At 45.3% G+C, this 20394-nt stretch overlaps 1 protein-coding gene across 2 annotated transcripts in view; it reads left to right on the top strand.

The window, feature by feature from the left end:
- Nucleotides 1–20394, top strand: part of PLXNA4 (plexin A4) — a 451337-nt gene that overhangs the window by 226685 nt on the left and 204258 nt on the right. The window lies entirely within an intron of this gene.

Genomic DNA, 20394 nt, shown 5'->3' with positions numbered 1-20394 from the left:
GCATACAGGAGAAATGCTAGTGACATCTTAGGTCTTAGGTCTGTGGGTTCCTCTTTCTAAGGCAAACCCTAGGAGGTAGGTATTGTTATGATCTCTGTATAGAAGATTGGAAAAGATTGTTATGATCTCTGTATAGAAGATTAGGAGGCAAAGAAGTTAAGGGATTTGGGCAAGGTTATTCAGTGAGTGAGCAGAAGGGCCAGAGGTTTAACCCAGGCAGTTCAGCTTCATTCATTACCCTAATCTTTCCAACTGAGTAATGGGCAGGTAGGGAGAAGGAAGGCCAGGTTGATATCTGACACCTCCTGCCCCATTTATCACTTCTCCAGCACCAGCCTAAGGAGCAACTGGGAGGCAAATGGAATGTTTTCCTCCTTTCCTTTCATCCTTTCTCCCACAGCTGTCCCAGGAGAGCCATCCCTGGAAAGGTGCTCAAACCATAGTGCCCATGCCTCTCTGCAGGGAAAATCTGGTTACAATGAACACGCTGGTAGCATGAAAGTGCCCAAAAGAGCAACTGCTGCAGGAAACACTGTATAAAAGGGGAGAAGGAGAAAGTGAAGCCAGTGGAAGATATAAAGATAGCCCTGGACTGAGTTAGAAAGCACAGGCGTAGATCTGGGCTCTACCACTATCTCTGTGATCATGGGCACCTGCCTTCCCTCCCCAGACCTCCAAGGTGGCTTGCAGACTCTTCTCGGAGCACACAACTGCTTGTCCCCCTCTGTGACCTGCTCAACACTAGACCCTCAGACTGCCTCTCCTTTTGTGACCCAGCTGCCATTTCCTACCAAACGATTTTGGACGGCACTTTGAGCAGCCAACACTATTCTCCAATACCTCTTCATTGAGCTGGTGTTGATTTGGTCAGTTTCTTGGTTGGTTCCTGATCCTTTTGTTCCATTTTACCCATCCCACATCAGCTGCAACACATGCCTGCTTTCGAACAGGCTCGCCCTTGTGGGAATCCAAACTTCCTACAGATGCACCCTCCTTTCGTGTCTTGCTTAGTTTTCAGGTGATGAAAGTGGCCTTGGCCTTGGTGGTTGTCATGGAGACGCATTGCTGCTTCCCGCCTCATATGGGCCCTTGAGCTCTTCCCAGCAACCTTTCTGGGCTAGAAAAGGAAGAAAGGTCTGGCTTTGCCCTCTGTGTCTGCTTTTTTGGGGGGAAGGGATTCAGCTGAGAGTGCTTTGATGCTATTTAATCCAAGTTATTCCACTGGGGAGAGGGAAATGGGCTAGCAAAAATCCAGGCGGTTTTTCTATTTGCCTTATTGTATTAGCTAATTATCTCAAGTGGCAATCAGAGAAAGAAGAAAAAAAATGGAATCAGAGTAACATCCATGTTATTTATATTTTATCATCTTTGCCAAGCTCAGCAAAGGGATGCAGTTTTCTGTATTTCTCTGACCCTTCATTTAATGTCATCCTCTCACTACTTATCAAATCTCACTGCCTATTGATATCAACATCAAAAATACCTCACCTTTTCATTCAAGGCTCTGAATAGACAGCTCATCAATAATATCTACCTGAACTTCTGCAAGTATACTTTCTCTAGGAGCCTGGACTCATCCAAATGTCTAGTAAAGTGTGTGTATATGTGTAAATTCTCCAGAACTCATCTCTAAGTATCTCAAAAGACTTTACATTGTACCTTACATAATTCTAACCATTTTCACTAGGAGAAGACCTCCTGCTACAGTGGGCAGATGGGGAAAACTGAAGTATAAAGTATAAATGAAGGATGGTGTGTTCTTTTGTGGAATCCAACAAATTAAACAGGTTTAAATCTAGTAGGGAAAACAATGTAGGTTTCCTGCTGCTCTGTGGCCTTTCCAGCATGTTTGGAAGGCAGGGCTAGCACAAAAATTCTGCCATAGCATTTGCTTTATAGAGAGAAGAGTGTAATTAGCAGTGGATAAGGAACCTGCTAAACCTGGGTTTTATTTTTGCTTCCTCCATTACTGACTTGAGTAGGTCACTTAATATTTTTGAACTTTGTTTTTATTTTGTTTTGTTAAAACACTGAGTTAAAACATCTACCTGCCTTCCTGGTAGTGGACCAAAGATGTGAAGAGCCTTTGTACTCATAAGGCATGCTAAGTTCCATTTAAGCTGTGACATATCTCATTTAGTCCTTGCAACCATCCCATGAAGTTAGCATTATTTTATGAGGCTCGGAGACATCAAACAAGTGCCCAAAGTCACACAGATAGCAAGCAGTGGTATCTGGACCAGGGTATACTTGTCATTAGCCCACAGCTGTCTGCGGGAACAAGGTTAAGTCAGTGCTGAGAAAGACCCAGAGAGAAGGTCATTTGAAGTTCATCCCAACAAACAGCCTGCTGTACCAGCTCTGGGATGATATGCTGCTCTGGTGACCAGGGCTGATAGAAGCCTTGTAGCTCATGCAGCAGATGGGGAAAGAGGAGAACAGGATAGAGTGGGAGAGGAGAAACAGTGGAGGAGAAGGGGGAGTCATGTGAACGGCTGTGCTGGCCTGGGAGAGGGGTGGGTAATGTGCCATGCTGTGGTCCTTTGAGCCAAGAGAAAATGTGTGTCTTTATCTTTGTCTGTACAATTTATGGTCCAGCTGGGCTCTTTCGTGAGGCTGGGACTGTTCTGCCAGTGCCAGAAGAGTTACTCTTGGGGTGAGACACTGGAGCCCCTGGGGCCCTGCCAGGAGCATAATGTAGTCTGGTTATTGGAGGGGAGTTCCCAACTGGTGTTGGCTGGCACAGCCCAGAAGATTTAGGGAGCACAACTCTATAGAGTTCCCAGAGCAACCGAATGACCTGACCTCATGTGTGTTAGAACCATGGATTATAACATTTCCTTTCCCAGTAGTTGGGATGACAATAACATAGCAAGCTAGGTAGTTGTTATAATTGTGGATGAGATGTAACATGTTTTTCTGCAGGAGAGATCAATGTGCTGGGTACATTTGAGCTTTCTTGACATTAGGAAATAGGCAAGAATGAAGTGTTAATGCTTAATGCACATATGGTATGTACAGATTATTATAGTTCACCATTGTTCAGATGATTTCTTGGAGTTAATAACTTACTGAGATTAATGACGATCTTTGGAGTGTTGATTTAACAGAAAAGTTTGTCAACCAACTTTGTGCAGTTGTGTGTGCTTTGGCGGTTCTAATGTTTGCCAAAGTAACCAGCCTTAATGTGTTAAGAGTCTAGAATTTTTGCCTGTATTTTATTATTTAACACTCTGCTTATCAATGGATTTCCTACTTTCACACCTACATCCATCCCCCAAAGAACTAAAGATCTATGATCTAAAATGTATGCATGCATTAATTCATTTCACCGACATCTACCAATGCTGGCACCTAGTCTGTTGGGGAAAATATGTATTATTTACCACTTTCTGGTGAGAAAACTGAGCTAAGATGCTCTCAAGGGCACTGCTAGTCCACAGCAACCCTCATTCCTCTTACTGGGGTGGGGAAAGGTTCTTCCTGCTATGATATGTGTTGCTTTGGGTTTAGACACAGGATGCCTGCAAGCATTGCAGATGTTATTATTCCCTAGTTCCACTGAGAGGCAAGACCTTCTCAACTGATCTCTTGCTTGACACTTAATTAAATTGTAGTACAGAAGTGACATGACAACACTTCGAGGACAAAGGTAGAAATAGAAGATGTTTTGATGAACAGCTATTGGAAATCTGCATCAAACCCTGCATGTAGATAATGGAACAACTTAAAGAAGAGAAGAGGAAGGAGGAAGCTAAACCTCCAGGAGGTTTAAAGGAGGACTGCCAGAGGGAAAGGGGAGGGATGTGGATGCTGGCCCTCATTGGACAGGGGCTGGTAGTGACTATTTCTGGGTGCAGGAAGTAGGCAAGGCACATGCAGTTGCTCCACGAGACCCCACGCCTGCTCTGCAGGGGTGAAGACCCTAAGGTAGCCCTCCATTGCACTGGTCCCTCCCTTGCCTCTGGGGAGCTCAAAGTTTTTCTGTTTTTTGTCTTGTGAAAAAAGAAAATCCAAATTTCAATAGTCCTTAATCATATCATAGCACATGTAGAAAATGATAATATCTGTGGGGCACATTGAGGTTGCACACAGTGGCAGGCGACTGCCACCCCAAGGGCTAAGGGAAAGAAAAAAAATCCATGTCTTGACATAGGGCTGTCATGGCACCCCTTCTGTGCTGTGGACAGTCGAGGTGAGCTCATTAATGGAAGGACTGGTGCTTTCCAGAAGGCATTTAACCTGTTCTACATGCAGGAAACAACTGCACTGCTGTCATCCTGATAAGACACAGTAATTCAAGTTGGCCATTGGGTACTAGGGGCATTATGGGCAGGCGTGGTGAGTGTGGGGTGGCAATGATGTGTCTAAACTAAGTGTTTGCTCTAAACTAAGTGTTTGCTCTAAGAGAGGTAGTACCTGCTTGTGCACTTAATTATTTACTTATTTTTTTTGAGACAGCCTCACTCTGTCACCTAGGCTGCAGTGAAGTAACATGATCTCAGCTCACTGAAACCTCCATCTTCCGGGTTCAAGCAATTCTCGTGCCTCAGCCTCCCAAGTAGCTGGGATTATAGGTGTGCACCACCATGCCCAGCTAAGTTTTGTATTTTGTAGAGATGGGATTTCACCATGTTGGCCAGGCTGGTCTCAAACTCCTGACCTCAAGTGATCTGCCCGCCTTGGCCTCTCAAAGTGCTGGATTTACAGGCGTGAGGCACTGTGCCCAGCCACATTGAGTGTTCTAAGGGAAGCCAAGTCTTACTCTCTTCTGAGCCTCAGTTTCCCACTTGTGACTTTAAGCCAGAGGGCTCTGGAAGGATGGTTCTCTTTTCAAAGGACACAAATTTCAGAAGGCCTCCTGAAAGAACAGTGCAACACTGATTATGAAATCCTCCATTGGAAAAAGACTTTCCAGACAGAAACTAGAATGGTGATTGCCAGGACCTTGTGGGAGGGGAAAGGGGAGCAGTTATTTAATGAGTGTAGAGTTTCAGTTTTGCAAGATGAAATGAGTTCCATGGATGAATGGATGGTGGTGATGGTTGCACAACAATGTGAATGTTCTTAACACTGCTCGGCCACACATTTAAAAGTGATTAAGATGGTCAATTTTATGTTAGGAATATTTTACTGCAATTTAAAATTGTTAAAAGAAGATTTTCCATGGAAGGATCTCACCCAGTCTAATTTGTATTATTTCAAAGTAGCTTCCTTCTTCCTTTTGTAGTGGGTTTTCCTAACCTTAAAAAAAAAAAATCTTAACTGTTGAATTGATCTTCAGTACTAGAACTTTAGACACTTCTTACTTTTTCCTAGGGTTTGATCTTGGAAAGGGACTTCTGCCAGATGCCAGTATCCCCCATCCCTTGTGTAAATATCTTCTTTTTAAATTTTTTTTCTTTTTTTTTTTTTTTGAGGCAGAGTCTCACTCTGTTGCCCAGACTGGAGTACAGTGGTGCAATCTTGGCTCACTGCAACCTCCACCTCCCGGATTCAAACGATTCTCCCTCCTCAGCCACCTGACTAGCTGGGGTTACAGGTGCCCAGCACCATGCCTGGCTAATTTTTGTAGTTTTAGTAGAGATGGGATTTCGCCATGTTGGCCAGGTTGGTCTCGAACTCCTGACCTCAGGTGATCTACCCACCTCAGCCTCCCTAAGTGCTGGGATTATAGGCGTGAGCCACCATGCCTGGCCTCGTGTAAATATCTTCTGAGGGAAAACATATAGTGGCCCAGGGAGTCTTAGCTCCCTTCTCCTTAAGCCAGCTTGCAATGGTCAGAGGATTGCTGGCCTCTCACCTGTGCCTAGAAACATCTTTGAGATAGAGAAACAAGAGGCAGAATTCTTGCTTGGGGTTGTGCTTTCAGGTTTATTAAAACACACCCTTGTCTACAGCGTGATATTTTAAGCCCAGCTTAATTTATAATAACAACAATAACAATCACAGAAGCTTCTTATTTTATAGCCAAGATTAATCTGTTTGTAACTCATTATATTCACAGAACCTTTATTGGACTAAGCATATTACTATGGTTAGTGAATTCTCTTGTTATTATCAGCATTGTTATTCATACGTTTATCCAACTTTATTTTTTTTATCTAGTTGCCTTTTTCTTTACTTTTTAGTAATGTCTTACAGGCTTTATTTTTATTTATAATCATAAATTCCCTAACAGCAGGAAATGCTTTCTCTGATGTTGTGGGGAGGAAGAATAGTAAGAGACAGAGCTGGCTTAGATGGTCTCCTTGAAGCCAGATTGATGCCAGAGGAAAATCCATGATGGATTGGTTCGTTAATGTCACCCCCTGCCTCCCTTGATGCCTGTGCTTACACCATTAAGATCATTTTAAATGGTTGAAAATGGGGCAGTGGTGTCACCCAAAAGCATGTTGGAATCCCATTTTGACTAAGTCAGTAGCCTGTATGAATTTGGTAAAGTTGCTATCTATATCTTATTTTTCTCATTAGATAATAGCACCCTCTTGCATATGAAATCTATGTGGTTTACACTTATATAACTGTCATTCGGTAAATACTCAACACATGTTAACTATTGTTTTATCTTCCTCAGGGAATTTATAATCTAGAGAAAGAACTCAACCCTAAAATACTCAGAACTATGCTGTAAAAGGACAGGGTAAGGGCCATGATGAGGAAGAAATGGAATGTGAGGACCAGCCCAGGCAGGCTAGCAGGGCTGGGGCCAAATAGCTACCTCCCAGGCAAGACAGACCACATCAGCCCAGGCCCAGAATTAGAAGGTGTGAGTGTGCTGACCAAGGAGAATCAGGCTGAAGCTCTGGTCCATGCAGGAAGGCAGGATATGGGGCTGGAAACATTGGTTGGGGCCATTCTGGGAAGGGCTTTAATGCCATTGTAAGGGATTGAGATTTTACTATATATTAGCAATTCTAAGACACATTTTTCCCTCACAATCTAACATCTCTGAAATTGAATGCTTCTTACAATCAATGTATTGTCATAGTTAATTGCTGGCCTTTTTTTCTTTCTTAGTAGTACATAAAATTATAGTGTGCTGTACAATTGGTGCCTTAGATTAGATCAAATATGGTGTGTTAAAGGCTGCAAAACCCAAGGGTTGGAGAAAACCCTTCATGTTGCTATTGTTTCTGTGTCATTCTAGTAACTTGTTCAGTGTTAGTAAGTAAATGCCCAATTATCCTCAGATAGAATTCAGTTCTGATGGAGGTTATGAGTCTCCCCAAATCTTAGCAGTCATTCAGGGGTAGGGCCTGGATAGGGGTCAGTCCTAACCCTCATGCCCCTCGAAATGTTCTACAGCTTCCTCCAAGACTGGTTCTTTCTGTGCATAGCTGCTATGGGTTCTGCAGGATGAGTTAAGAACCTAGGAAGAGGCCAAGTGTGGTGACTCATGCCTGTAATCATAGCACTTTGGGAGGCTGAGGCAGGCAGATCACCTGAGGATGTGAGTTCAAGACCAGCCTGGCCAACATGGTGAAACCCCGTCTCTAATAAAAATACAAAAATTAGCCAGGCGTGGTGGCACATGTCTGTAATCCCAGCTACTCAGGAGACTGAGGCACAAGAATCTCTTGAACCTAGGAGGCAGAGGTTGCAGTGAGCTGAGATCACATCACTGCACTCTAGCCTGGGCATGAGAAAGAACCTAGGCAGAAAACTGGACTTGCAGGATGGATAATGCTGCAGAGAGAGGTTCTTTATTGTTTCCAATTTCCCAATTCTCTTGTGCTCTTTCCCATCTCTTTTGTGTCCTCCCCTTCTCCATTATGCCCGTCTTTTCTGCTTCTCTCCATTGAATAAAGCTGTCTTTGGGGTACACTAGATCCACGGCTCACTCTTCAGTGGGGACAGGGACAGGAAGGTAGGAGGTGACAGGATCTGGAGATTCCACCAACTGATGCTTAGAAGTATCTGAGGTCATTTACATCCAGGTGCCTTGGAAACCTTGCCCCTCCTTGGTGGACCAGGCTTGGTTGCCTAGCAACAGTGCCCTCTGCTCTTTTCACACATCTTCTTCAGCATCTTCTGTATCTTGTTTTCCTTCAGACCAGTCCATGAAGTTGATTTTTTATCCAGTCTTAAACTTTAATAAGCAATACAGTGAAGAGGGATGGGAGGAGTGTTTGGTACAATTTTCCTTAGACCCTTAACCCTTTAATTCCAACCAGGGCACTAAGGATGTACGTGGAGTCCAATCCACTGAGTCTCTGTCTCAACTGCCACAGACTCCCTCAGGGACTGGTCAAAAGCAAAGGTTGTGAATGAGACCTAGAGAATGTAAAAAATAATGAGATCTGTTGGGCCCATAATTCTACAATATACCCATTTCCCCGCTATGGCTAGCTAGGCAGGGATGCTGAGTGAATATTTTCAGTCTGGATCTATATTGTCGTATATGCTGTGTGTGTAGATTACAGTGTCTTTGGTTAAAAATATCTTCATTATTAGGTTCAGCTTCTGTGCTAGGTCCTTTTACATAAGAACACTTAGAGGCCTTTTTATAAAGAAACTTCCAGTTAAAATCAAATATTCTATAATCTAATCGTAATAAGTCCTGAATGCAGGCATGCTAGGTCACTCGGCACCTAAACTAAGGGTGGGGGCCCCTGAATATGCCATCCTAACCTAAAAAGATGGAAAATTCAGGCCTAAACATTTACAATTATTGTATCCAGGGTGGGGCAAGGAGAGAACAGGGGGAGAGAGGTTATATTAAGTTTTATTCATTTATTTATGTAGGAGAAAATGCATTCATAATTGCTACTTTTCACAAAATGGAACACTCTTTTCCCTTTTTTATTGATGCCTTGCATATGGTAGGTACACAGTAAATATCTTGGAAAGGAGAAATGGAAGGAATCTCTAGTTCAATGATTTTATTAAAACAAATCTTTTCATGTGATAAAATTTGGAAAACTGCTCTGTAGAATATGTGACTGAGAACTGGTGTTAAATTTAAGTTGCAAGATTTATTTCCAGAGATAAACTTTCATGTAGTCTTTACTGGCCTGGTGTGGTAAGAAACATTAGATGGGGGATGAGGCAGTATAGGCCAAGTCAGATCTCTGGCATAGGTGTTGTTACTTACAAAATGAGAGGTAGGTAGAAAAATCTCTAACATTTAGGCTGGCTCAAAGGTTCTGTGATTGCAGATGTTAATCATTACGTTTTGCGGAGTCTCAGTTTGTGTGGTCTGTAACATGGCAAGAATGCCATTTACCCTGTAATTTACTAGCTGAATAATAACTTGAGCCAGAAGAGACCTTGTGGGGACCTTCTCTTTCCCAGGCTCCTTGCCATTCTGGAAGAAGCTGCATCTCATCTTGGATGGGTCCATGGGCTTCCATTCCTCCTCTTCAGTCATCACAGTTCCCTGAAAGGAATTGTCATGGAAAACAGTGCTAAGTGGTCTGTGTCATCTCGCCAGCAGTGAGATGAGCCATCCTTCCTCCATAACTTTAGGATACTGCTGCAGCCCAGAAATTTGTCTTCCTGGAGAAGAAAAGAACCATTTTCCTGTCCAGAGGATGGGTACCTGACGAGGGAAGTGGGTGGTTGGGGTTGTCAGTTTCCACAGTTATTATTTGAGGGCAGGTCCTGTCTTTTATTCAGTGCTGCATCCCCACAGACCACCATCCACCTCCTGATATTTATAATGTGGTCACTAAGTAATTATTTATTGAATGTTGAGCATTGTGACTCTTCTACAAGACATTCCAGGCTAGATTAGAAGATATCTGGCTGTCTATAGAACATCCTCATATGATTTGAAGGGTGAAAATGTTAATCACTGTGTAAATATCTGAGTAATTACTGCACTGGCAGCATTTTTGAGACAATTTGTCCTGAAAGTGTGGAGCAACTCATTTTTACTGACATCATATTACATCTAGACTTAATAGTTGGCTGGCTTTGACAACGTCAGAGGTATTCTTTTTTGTGTGCTGTTTTTCATAAAAGCAAGATTGGCATTTGCCTTTCATCAGTGGATTTTAAAACATTTTGGAGTCATAAGTTTGGGGGAGCTCACTGACTCACTAAAGTTTCATCTACGCATTTAGAGGCCGAGAGGAATTTGAGTCTGTTCACGGCTCCTGTGCTGGTGGCAGAACTAGTGTGGACCCAGTTCTCCTGATTCCTGATCCAGTGCTTTTTACAAGACACGAAATAGCCTTCCATCCTGTGGTCCTTTCAGAAATTGGAAATTTTAAGAGCATACCCTCAGCACAGTATGCATCTGAGAATATGAGTTTCATAGAGGATGAAAGTCATAGTGAATTTCAGAGAGGACCTTGCCCAAGTTGAGAGTGAGTATATAACAGCGCTCTACAGTGTAGATATGAGAGTGTGACAGCAACTGCCTTCCCCACAAGAGAAGATTAACCTAAATTGCCCCAGGAAAAACTTAGAGCAGACAGTCAGCAGAACTTCCTTGTTCTTCCATAACTGGGCTGGGCAAAGGCAAATCCCATCAGTCTGTGACTCACCCAGCTACTGGGAGTGGCTTTCTGTTTTCTCCAAAAGTTCGAGAAAAGACCCTTGAGTGAGCAAGGCACATTTTACCCAGCCTGGAAATATGTTACAAGGAGAGCCTCATACCCCCTTAAGCTCATTATGCCCTGCTCTTTTTTTGAACATGGTCTGGTTGTGTCATTTTGGACAAAGCCAAGCCTGCCAAAACTACTGAAGCTACCTTGGCTGTCTTTTCTCAGCAATAGGAAGAGAATGTTCCAGCATTTAACATCTAGGTTGTAAACGTTGTTTCTTAGAAATGGGCTTAATGTGCTGCAAGTAGGGTGTAGTTGACTGCGGAATTCCAGGAGGGCTTTACTGGTGGCATTTATACGAAAGACAATAAAGCACAGCCTTCTCCATATGACTTCCCATTTGCACACCTGTGTTGAACAAGTATGAATGTGCACAACACAGGTATATGTGTGCTGTTTTAGCCATGTATTTCTGTGCATGCATCTGAGTATTCATGTGCACAATTTTATGTGCTTCCACAGCCAGGGTACATGTGTGAACATGGGAAGTGTGTATGAACATGCATGTGCATGTGTCTATTGCCAGTTTTTATTTGCACATAGCTGCACACATGCACAGGTATCTACAGCACGTTTGCAAGTGTCCATTCTATTTTTGCTCATGCCATTCTCCCTGCCTTTATGGGGGAGAAATTGTTGAATGTTGGCAATGCAATAAAGAGAAACTGATTTCAATGGAATGTTCCTTTGCCCTGCAGACACATTGCCACCGCTTTTATGCAGCACATTACACCGCGGTGAAATTTAGTTAATTTTATGGTTTGTTATTACAACAGCAAAGTGGATTGAGAGAGGCAGCTTTTGTTGGCTCCAAGTTCCAGATTTCCTGGGTGTGATGGGAGTGAACAGAGCAGGAAGCTAGAAGTGGTAGGAAACAAAGTCCACGCAGAAGCAGAGTGGCTGTTTGAATTGGCTTTTAACTATAGGAGTTAATTAGTCAGCAGAGGCTTGGCTGCTACCCTCATGGAGTGTGTATTTTGGTCAAGGGTATCAGAGGAACATTCACAGAACAATGAGAAAGCAACCAGTTGCTCAAGTGTTTTTGCTGAAAAGCAAGATGTTTTGGTGAAGAGAGCTTTGCAGCCTGAATGTTCTGTGTTCAAATCCCAGCTTTGCTAGTGATTCGCTCCCTTGTCTCTGACCTTAGCTTCTTCGTGTATAGAGTGGGGTGTGGTGGTGGCCACCCTCTGAGGTTCTGGAACCAAGCACCTAGCACATAGTAGATGCTCAATAAGTGCTCCTTCCCCATCTCTCTTGTTGCCTAGGAAAAATCTTCTGTTCTGGAATATCTCTAGAGGAGAGAGAAAGGCAAAGCAGGTGGGGTTTTGAGATCAGGCTAAGTACCAAGTAGGAAGAGGTTATGGATGCACATAATAGTACCCATAATTTCTGAACCCCCATATCAGGATATACAATGTGAAAACTTTGGAAAGACTACTCTGGAAAAACCAGGACCAAGATGTGTGTTGCCTGGATCAGATGCTCAGCACCTTGATTCAGGATGTGACTAAAACCCATTAGCTCAATGGGAGTTAAGCCATCAGTCACTGTGAATGAAGCAAAGCCATTAACATTCTTATTTATACTACTAATGAAGCTAATTAAATCTTAAATCCAGAAACAGGGTTGGTGTGGACTAGAATACTTAGAGAGCAGAAGCTATTTCCGTAAGAACATGGCTTTCCTTGTTATTCTTCTCAGCTGGGGCCTTGAATCTTGCCATCCATGGTAGGGCAAGCAGATGACAGAGAATATGTCAGCTCTGCTATCATTCCTCTAAGTTCTGGCAACTTCTTTCCCAGACTGGGAGGCTGTTCATCTCTCTACTGACGGTTCCTTCATTCTCAGCAGACAGTAGCCCAGCAACTCTGGTGGTCTTGCCAAATGGCACATGCTGGTTGGAGGAGACCACCAGCAGGCCCCCACTTCCCTCCTAGAATGGGGAAAATGTCTTGAGACAAGGTGGCAACACAGAGGACAGACCTGCAGATCCAGGTGCATGGGTTAGCTTTAGTTCTTCATTGAGCCAGTCTCTCATCTTTGGTAATGTGTTTTCTGGAAGTCTCCTTGCCTTTTCCTGTCTTCGAAGAGCTCTAGGAGCATGGAGATGCCATGAACTCATATTCGTTGATGGTTTGAATAAGAACAAACAATGATATCTTTGTTTCCTGAGTAGAAACTCATCATTTCATGGATAATGTCAGAACTCATCAATTTAATATAGGATGACCTTGAGCTTTAAAGCTAAAAAGGCTGGTGCCGGGGGTGGGGGTGTTCTATTTTGGCCCAGGGAGCCCCAGAATGAAAATACTTGAAAATTAGCAAACAAGGCTAACTCATTGAAGGAGAATGAACTCTTGTGATTTGGGGCAGTAGAAAGAGGAGGTAGGACTTGGGAACAAACAACCTCTGGCAGAGAACAGAGGCTTCTGAGTCATAGCATTATAGAATAGATTTTAGCAGTCATTAAATCATGCCCCTTATTACAGAAAAGAGATGCTGTTTATTTAGTGTCCTCCCTCCAGAATCAAAATGTTCATATTGTTCATCATCCCTAGAATCCTAATTTCTGATATGGCTCACGAGCCCTATGAAGGTTGCTGTACAAAACTGCTCAGCTATGAAGACTATGCTTAGAGAATAAAGTCTTGGGAGTCACTAAACAATAGATTTGGGTGAAACACAAACAATATATTTTGTACAAGGGTCATAAATAGTCAAAAGATTAAGGAGCATCAAGTTTGACTTCACAATACAGTTATGCCAAATATAAATTTTTAAAAAATTATTTGAAAGCAGTCAGGATTTTCACAGAGCTTAGAGTCATCATCCAAATATTAACCTGTCAATGTAGATATGCTGACATTCTGGGTAATTGAAAGAACAGCAAAAGCAACTTACAGTCCTGCATTTTGAATGAAAGTGTTTGATCATCTTATGATTAGACCCTGGGGAGAGTCTTTTGTTATGGCGCCATTCAATGCCGATGTTCTGGGCACTGGGTGGTGTGGTGCCTGAGGGCAGGTTGGTAGAAATATAAGGAAGAGCGTTTCATGTCTAGTACAACTATTATTATCCACATGAATGGGAGAAGGGTTTTAGGGGCCACCATTCCCCCTTGTTTAACCCATGAAGTTCCGTCCTGATTCTGGTCCAGATATCATTTGCAGGCCCTGAATTGTGACTTCCTCATTGTTTGCAATCACCACAGAATCTGCAGTGTCTCTCTCTAGAGTAAGAAAAATGTCTCAGCCGGGCACCTGTAATCCCAGCACTTTGGGAGGATGAGGAGGGAAGGTCTCTTGGGGCCAGGAGTTTGAGACCAGCCTGGGCAACATAGCGAGACACCGTCTCTACAAAAAATAAAAAAATTAGCTGGGTGTGGTGGTGCATGCCTGTGGTCCCAGCTACTTGGGAGGCTATGGCAGAAGGATCATCTGAGCCTGGGAGGTTGAGGCTGCAGTGAGCTGTGACTGGGCCACTGCACTCCAGCCTAGGAAACAAAGTGAGACCCTGTCTCAAAAACAAAAAAAAAAAAAAAAAGAAAGAAAGAAAGAAAGAAAGAAAGAAAGAAAGAAAGAAAGAAAGAAAAGAAAAGAAATCTGAAATCTTATAAAGTACCAGGAGACACCTCTGTTTGAATATAGTCATGAGACTTCTCTGTGCAAAAACATGACTATTTCCCCCTCCCTACAGCTTCCATGTTTTACACTGGGCTACAGAGTTCCATTAAGGAGATTACATATAATGTAAAACAAAGAAGTTACAGATGTTATAAAATCATCACAATTATTAAACACATTTAATAAGCATAACAACAGCAGCTACATATGTGTACAAAACGCTGCTTTGTTCAAAGGACCTTATAAACCTGGAGAAGTAGGTCTTCCAGGACCCTGGAGAGGAAGGTAAGTTTTCCTGTGTAGAAAGAAGAGAGAGAAAAAATCAGCAGGGCTGGTGGTTGGAATGAGTCCCTCCCGCTCAAAAGCGTTGCTGGCAGTGTTTATAAGACAAGGCCTATGACAAAGCTTTGGAAGTGTCTTATCCCCACAGGACCCTTGGGAAGTGGGGCCCGGAGCTGATTTTCCTCACTGAAGGGGAACGATGTCTCTTTCTCAGGACTGTCTCCTGGGGTGCCCCAAGCCTTGCCTCTCATCTTTTGGCAGCCCTGCCCTCTGGTAGAAGCACCCCTCCAAACCCAGACACCTCCTGGATTGCACCCCACAGTGGCCGTGTCCCTCCAGCAGCTGAGGAGCAGGCACAATTAAGAGCACCATTGCAGCTCCCAGTGGGGCTGTCAGCAGCAGCAGGAGTCAGGGGAGGAGGCCCAGGTGCCTCCCGTCACACCTCCCCTGGCACTGGCACTGGCCTAGATTACTCATGGTTGCCTGGTGCTTGTTGCTACCTTCCCACCTCCCCACCTCCCTCTTCCTCTTCCTGGCTGAAGATGCATGGGAGCTCCAGCTCAGAGCTGGGAGCAGGTGCAGCATGGCGGGGAGCTGGGAGATCCCATTATTACTCTGCATACCCGTGCCAAATTGTCATTGGGTGGGAGTCCCTCAACAAGCCCCAGTTGTGGAGACCCCTTCCCACAAATTTCCCACTAGCCACACACAGGGATGGCCGCTGCAGGGCAACAAGTTGATGGGGAGGAGTCAGGGAGTCAGAGAGCTGCTATCCCAGTTTCTGACCACAGCATCAGAAACCAGGAATGTCCTTTGGAGTGCATCTCACCCAGTGACTTTTAAATTGCAGGGTGAGACCCATTAATGTGTCATGAAAGCAGTTTAGTGGGTTGTAAACAGCATTTTATTTTAGAGTGAGTGAGTGAGAGAGAACAAGAAAGAGAGAGAGAGTGAGAAAGAAGGGAAAATATCAGAATTCATGTCATAGATAAGTGAAACTTTTACTTCTGTTGTCTATAAACATGGATGTCCTGTCCTTTTTTTTTTTTTTCTTTTTTTGAGACAGGGGCTTACTCTGTCACCCATGTTGGAGTACAGTGGCGTGATCACGGCTCACTGCAGCCTCCAACTCCTGGGCTCAAATGATCCTTCTACTGCAGCCTCCTGAGTAGCTGGGACTACAGGCCCTCGCCCACCACACCCAGCTAAGTTTAGTTTTGTATTTTTTTTTTTTTTTAGAAATGGGGTCTCACTATGTTGCCCAGGCTGGTCTTGAACTGCTGGCCTCAAGCAGTCCTCCCGCCTTGGCCTCCCAAAATGCTGAGATTATAGGCATGAGCCACCACGCCCAGCCCATGGAATAATACTGGAATAAATTCTCCCAGTGAGGGATTTAGGAATCCCAGTTCCTCACATAAGATTTTGGCCAACTTCCCATGGATGATTCCTGCCCTTCCCACTGGCTTCCCTAGTTCGCACCATCTCAGCCAGCCGGGACAAGACTCAAGTTAAACAAGACCTGGTAGAGATGTTCTTGCTTCCAAACATAGCCATGAAGACCAGTAGTCACAAAAGGACAGTGGGGGAGAAGAAGCACACTGATTTCAGAGCGGACAGGTCCCAGAAACACTATAGGAAAAGGCTGTGACCCTGGTAGTGCATTGCCCAAAGTTTCAACTGAAATGATGTCCATTCCGTGGCCTAAACATCTCAGGCTTCTTTCCACACTCGACGTGGGCACCATGGGTTCCTTCCACTCCCTTCACAGGTACAAGAAGGCAGAGGAAAGAGGCAGAATTCCAGATGGCTTCAGAATGTTCTCTTAGTGAACAATGACTTTATTGTTAATGAAATGTGAGTGTTTGAAGGGAGTTTAGAAGTCGTGTATTCAGAGCTTGCATTTTACATAGATGATATACACATTGTCCATGAAAGTTCAGTGCCTTGCCCAAGGTTGCCCAGATGCCTTAGCTGAGCAGGGTCTAGGACCCAGATCTCAACACTCAAGAGCCCCTTCCACTTTCTCACAGATGCATTAATGTCTCTAGCCACAGCAGTGGCTGTAGGATGGGGAGGATGGGACCAAGAATCCCCATCCTATAGAACCCGCCCTGTACCTCACAGGGCACACTGGTTCTGCCTATCACCTCTTTCAACCATAGTGCTTGGGACAGGTGAGACAGAGGGCTGGTGCTTTGGGACCCCTGGAGAGGTGGCCTGGAAGGAAAGCCCGAGAGCAATAGCCACCATTGTAATTATTATAAGAAAAATACTGTGCACTTTGAGGTTATTATTACATGCAATGGCTGAGTGAGCTCTTCACTTGGACCTAATAGAAAATTGCTCCTGACCACTCCCCATAACCACAGGATCTGGAGGAAAGCAATTGAGAGAGATGCTGTCACCTTCCCTGGGGAGTGACATGGGCAAGACTCAGACCTGATGCCCCAGGTCCCTGAGCAGCAGAGCTGTGTGTCTTGCTCCTTCCTGGACCAGTGGCTCTGAGTGGGAAGAGCGGGTGGAGGCTGCAGCACAGGCTGCAGGCCCTGATTACCCTTGGCAGAGGCAAACCCTCTGTCCTTGGCAAAGGTGAGGCTGTGTGCAGCGGTGTTTCAGCCCCTCTGCCAGCCCCAGCTGGCAAGGTTCAGGGGCCAAGGCAGGGAGATGCTCCCATATCCATCTTCCTCCTGTTCTCAGCTGAGCCCATTAGGAATGTATCTCTGCTTCCTGATTGCTCTTCTGTGCTATTAATTTGTGGTTGTATTAATTCCTGCTGTTATTATACAGCTAGGTGATGCAGAACAAAGCTGCTCATTAACATGGCCAAGGAGTTGTTGCTACTGCCAGGGTTAAGCGGCCCCTCCCCACTGTCCCATCCCACCCTCACTCTCTACTCTGTCTTGACATGAATGGAGCCTTGAACCTTGAAAAATGACTGGCAGGCTTGGAAGTCAAAGGTGACCAGGGAGGTTATAGTAAAAGGAGTAACTTTGCTTTGTTCCTGCCCTTGGTCGGCCTTCTTTATTTAGAAAAACATATTTATTATGTTTGTAAGCAGCACCTGTAACCCCTTATGACAGATGTTGCTTTTGTGGTAAGTAGGGATACATGGTGCACAGGGTCACATTCACCAGGTGACTGCCAGGGTCAGTGGTGCTGTCTGTGACCTTGGACATGTCCATCCTTGTGATTCCAGTAGATTCAAGATCAGACCCATAGCACAGCTGGGACACTCAGACATTGACCAGCCATGTCATTTCCCTAAGAGTTCCCATTTGGGCCACTCCCCTCCTACAGCCAGATGCAGACACAGTTGGGGGCTGGGCAGGATCCCCAGTGCAATGCCCTGGCTTAGCCAACTTCTTTACATTTTCACATTTTAAAGTGTGCAGTAAAGAAGTACTCAGGACTCCTACAGGACAGAAGACAAGTTTTATTTTTAAGGCTTGAGGACCTTTTCCGCCCTTTCTCTGTTTCTCTCCCTTCTGGATCACTCACTGGTGAGCGGGTTATATTTTACTCAGTGATTACTGGAAAGGCTTGAAATCCTGATTCTGATGGTTACTCTGCCACTGTGAGCAATCGATTAGGTCACTGCTGGTGTCCCAGAGGTCTCCTGATGTAAGGTGGCCAGCACTGCGAGGGACTCTCCCTCCAGCTTCACCTTCTTCCCACCATGTCCCTACTCAGCTCCAGCCAAATTGAGCACGTCACTGCCCCCAAACAATCCAGGTCCATCCCACCTCCGTGGCTCTGCACTGGCTGTGCCTTATACTAGTCTGTTCCCTCTCTCTTCCGTCTTCACAATACCCACTCATTCCCTAAAAATCAGCCCAGGGAAATCTGCCCTGTGCTCCTCCCCTTGCCTCCTGCATGTCCATGGCACTTTCTGGATTTCAGCCAGCTCTCAACACACAAAGGAGAGCACGCTTCTAAAGAGTTAAGGTCTCTTAGGGTACGTGGTGCTCAGGACAGCACCTGGCTTCTCTAAGCTCAAAAAATACCTGTTGCCTAATATGGAATCCTCCCTATTATGTAACCAGAAGATCTTAATCATGGGGCTCAGAATGACCAGGCCTAGGTCACCAGATAAAGATTCAGTGGCAGCAGGACAAGAACTCGGGAGCCTTCATTTCTTTTTGGGGCCCCACGAATCGTCAGTATCACCAGATTTCCTGAGGGCCTCCAGAGACAAGGAGTCAACCCGTTTGTTTCCTCTTTGTTCTTCTATCCCTTCAGAATGGCTGGTGCAAAGGACTTGTGAGTTATTATTTTGATAATTTAAAAAAATCCAAAGGAGCTGGAGGCCCATGATGCAGATGAGGAAAAGCAACTGGAATTGGCTGCCAGCTCTCAGGCAGTGCAGCCACAATTAAGGCTGGTGCTTAATCAATTCTCCCTGGTTTCTGCACAGGCAGTGTGTGACAACCACTGGACCCCTGGGGCCCTGGCAGGCACAGGGCTGAGCACCCCTGGGCAGAGTCCTTGGGGGCACAAACAGGAGGCACTCACTCTCTTCCTGTAAAATGAGGGAAACACACACATAAAGATATAAAAATTCATTCCAAGAACCAGAGACGGGGAGAGGGCGAGCATTCCCAAAAATGATGGGGAGACCCCAGAACAGCCTGGGGTGAGTGCTAAAAGGGTAAGGCTGGAGCTGGATTCAAGAGACAGATTCCACCTACAGGAAGGCGTGGAGTGGGGGCATTTGGACTTGTCCTAGAGATTTATGTTATGGGCCGACAAAAAGGTGTCCTTCGGGCAGCAGTTCCCAAACTTGGGGGTGCATCCACATCACCTGCAGTGCTCCTTGAAGCACAGACAGTTGAGCTCCACCCCTAGAGGGTCTGATCCAGTAGGTCTGGAGGGAGTCCGAGAATCTGCATTTTGAAAAAGTGATGTCGATGTGCCAGAACCACGCTTTGAGAACCACAGCCTCAGAGCAAGCAAACCCAGCTTCCCCAGGAACCCAGATCTTGTGAACCTGAGGCCAGATGGGACATCCTTGGTGGCTGAGTCTTGACAAGACACCCCCTCCTCATATGCAATGGTCTCTCCCTCTCAGAGTTGCCATGAGCAGGACAGGAAATCATGCTTGTAGAGCACCTCCGGTGCAGAGGGAGTGATCAGTAGAGCACTGGGGACTCCTGGAGTGTGCATAGGTCCTTATGATCCCACCTGGTTTGCCCGGGCCTGGAAATCCTGCAGGGCAGCTCCTGGGCAGAGACCAAGCCCATGCTCTCCTGCTCTGCATTCCAGTTTCGCCACCATGACGTCCTCTCTAAGGAGTGATTACCCTTTATTTCTCCAAGGCGAGGAATCTGTTGAACCTCATGGCCGTGGTCATAATTGCTCCCAGAGTCAACAGCCCAGGCCCTCTGATTCTTACATCTGATTCCACTGGAACAGAGGTGGTGGAGGTGTGGGGCAGGGGCAGGAGGCCCCCCCGCTCCTATTAGCCCCAGGCATCTTGCACAGAATGCCCTTTTTGTCCAGCCCTCCGCCAAGCCCATGTGCCTCAGTGATGTCACAGCGGAGACATGGTGGGAGGAAGACCATGGGGTGGGGGAGGGTGACACAGGCCGAGAAGATCAGAAATGCAGCTGAGAAGGTGGCTCAAAATAGCTCATGGAGAACAGGCTTCTGCTTGACAGGCTGACGAGGATGTGCCTGGAGCCAACACTACTCTTTGAATGCTCTGTCTCCTTCTAATTATGGATCTGTCAGGAGGAAGAGAAGCCAGCTCCCGCCCGACCCAGTGACCCCTTCACTTAACGTGGAAACTCAGTCCCCATTAGCAGGGTCAGACGCCTAAAGGAAAATGGGCTGCCAGAGCGGAACTAGGAAGAGAGTTCAAAGGCAGCGCTCTGTCCATCCGGCCACCCTTTCCATGGGGATCAGAAGTTCTCTTTGCACCCTGCCGCTGGTTT

Source organism: Gorilla gorilla, chromosome 6, assembly GCF_029281585.2.
Source record: "Gorilla gorilla gorilla isolate KB3781 chromosome 6, NHGRI_mGorGor1-v2.1_pri, whole genome shotgun sequence".
Classification (NCBI taxonomy): Eukaryota; Metazoa; Chordata; class Mammalia; order Primates; family Hominidae; genus Gorilla; species Gorilla gorilla.
Note: the sequence above shows the minus strand (reverse complement) of the source record. Positions and strands in the feature narration are given on the sequence as shown.